This window comes from Silene latifolia, chromosome 11, assembly GCF_048544455.1.
Source record: "Silene latifolia isolate original U9 population chromosome 11, ASM4854445v1, whole genome shotgun sequence".
Lineage (NCBI taxonomy): Eukaryota > Viridiplantae > Streptophyta > Magnoliopsida > Caryophyllales > Caryophyllaceae > Silene > Silene latifolia.
In genome coordinates, this window is record NC_133536.1 from 82432669 (window position 1) to 82434870 (window position 2202).

Here is a 2202-nt window from a genome sequence, read left to right on the forward strand (position 1 = left end):
TCTTCCTTGGTTGATTTTGATGAGCCTTGCAAGCTCTCCTTGTCACAATTCACTTGCTCTTTGAATGGAGCATCTTCATCTTTCTTCTTCCATTGGAGTTCCGATTTCTTCCTTTCATCCTTCCGGCTATAATGATCAATCATGAAACATGGCTCATGCAAACGAGGAGCTCTCATGGTTTTGTCAAGATTAAAAGTTATGCTTTCATCTCCCACTTCTAGAGTGAGCTCTCCATGTTTCACATCAATCACCGCACCCGCGGTGTGTAGGAAAGGTCTACCTAAGATGATTGGAATGTTGGAATCTTCCTCCATATTAACAATGACAAAGTCCACCGGGATGAAAAACTTCCCAATTCGCACGGGGACATCTTCCCATATCCCTAATGGTGTCTTCGTCGATCTATCGGCCATTTGGAGTGTGATGTTGGTGCATTTAAGCTCTCCCATTCCCAACCTTTTACTCACCGAGTACGGCATGACACTCACACTAGCCCCTAGATCACATAAGGCTTTGTTGATCGTCGTGTCGCCAATGGTACACGGTATTGAGAAGCTTCCCGGATCCTTTAACTTTGGAGGTGAACTCCCTTGAAGTATTGCACTACTCACCTTAGTGAAGGCGATAGTCTCAAGTTTCCGGATCGACTTCTTCTTTGTGAGGATATCTTTCATGTACTTTGCATAGGCCGGAACGTGATTGATTAATTCCGTGAAAGGAATTGAGACTTCTAAGTTCTTCACAATCTCCATGAACTTTCCAAGTTGATCATCAAATTTGGGCTTGGCTTGACGACTTGGAAAAGGAAGTATAATCACAATGGGCTCCTTCTCTTTGGCCTTGTCTTCATTTTTCTTTGAACTTTCTTCTTTTGATGATTCCCCTTCTTTGGAGTTTTGCACAATTTCTTCCTTTTCACTAGCTTCCACAACTTCATCCTCAACTTGCTTCTTCGGTGCCTCATACCTTGTACCACTTCTCAAGTGAATGGCACTAACCATTTCATGTCTAGGGGGATTACTTTGAGGTGGTAATTGCCCCTTTTGTCTTTGTGAGCTTGAAGATGCTAGTTGAGTCAATTGTGTTTCCAACATCTTGGTGTGAGCTAGAATGTTGTTGATGGTGGTGTCTTTTGCTTGGCTATCTTTTTGCATTTGAGTGAAAAATTCTTGTTGATTCTTTTGCATTTGGAGGACCGCTTTTTGGACATCAAAACCTTGGTCATTTTGGTGATTGTATGGATTTTGATTTTGGTAACCTTGGTTTTGATTGTAAAAGGGTCTTTGATTTTGGTTTCTCATGGGTGGTGGAGTGTATGTTGTTTGAGGGTTTTGAACATTTTGGCTTTTGTATGAGAGATTTGGATGGAACTTGGTGTTTTCATTGTAAAAATTTGAATAAGGGGTACCACTTTTGTAAGCTTGGAAAGCATTAACTTGTTCGGTTGTTCCCCTACACTCACTTGGGTCATGACCCAAAGTTCCACAATTCTCACATATCCCACTTGGGATTGATGAGGATGCCGTCATGGCATTGACATGATGCTTTGATGATTTTGAGTTTTCCTCAAGTCTAGCCATAGCTTGTTCAAACTTCAAGTTGATTGTGTCAATGTGAGCACTAAGTTGAGCACCCAATTGAGTAACGGAGTCCACTTCATGCTTTCCTCCTCTAGTAGCCTTGCGGGTCTACTATATTGTGAATTATGGACCGCCATTTCCTCAATCTTGTTCCATGTTTGATTGTCATCAACTTCGGTGAACATTCCATTTGATCCCATATTGAGAATGTTCCTAGAATCTTCATATAAACCATTCCAAAATTGTTGTACCAAAAACCATTCGCTAAGTCCATGGTGAGGACATGAGCGACAAATACCTTTGAACCGCTCCCAAGCTTCATACAAAGATTCTTCATCCCTTTGCTTAAAACCCGTAATTTGAGCTCTTAGCATGTTAGTCTTTTCCGGTGGGTAGAATTTTTTGTAGAAAGCTAGAGCTAACTTCTTCCAAGAATCTATTCCAAGGGTGGCCTTATCAAGGCCCTTAAACCATTGCTTTGCGGTGCCGATTAAGGAAAAAGGAAATAAGACCCATCTAATTTGGTCTTGAGTCACGCCCGTTTGAGAGATAGCATCACAATAGTCGCAAAAGGTTTCCATATGAGAATGAGGGTCTTCACTTGGCATCCCCCCAAATTGGC

The 2202-nt window shown here is 41.7% G+C and overlaps 1 non-coding gene across 1 annotated transcript; it reads left to right on the plus strand.

The window, feature by feature from the left end:
* The first annotated feature begins 1847 nt into the window (after positions 1-1847).
* On the plus strand, positions 1848-1954 carry LOC141616381 (small nucleolar RNA R71). Its single transcript, XR_012530732.1, has one exon. It is a non-coding gene; the product is annotated as a small nucleolar RNA R71 (small nucleolar RNA).
* The last annotated feature ends 248 nt before the right edge of the window (positions 1955-2202 follow it).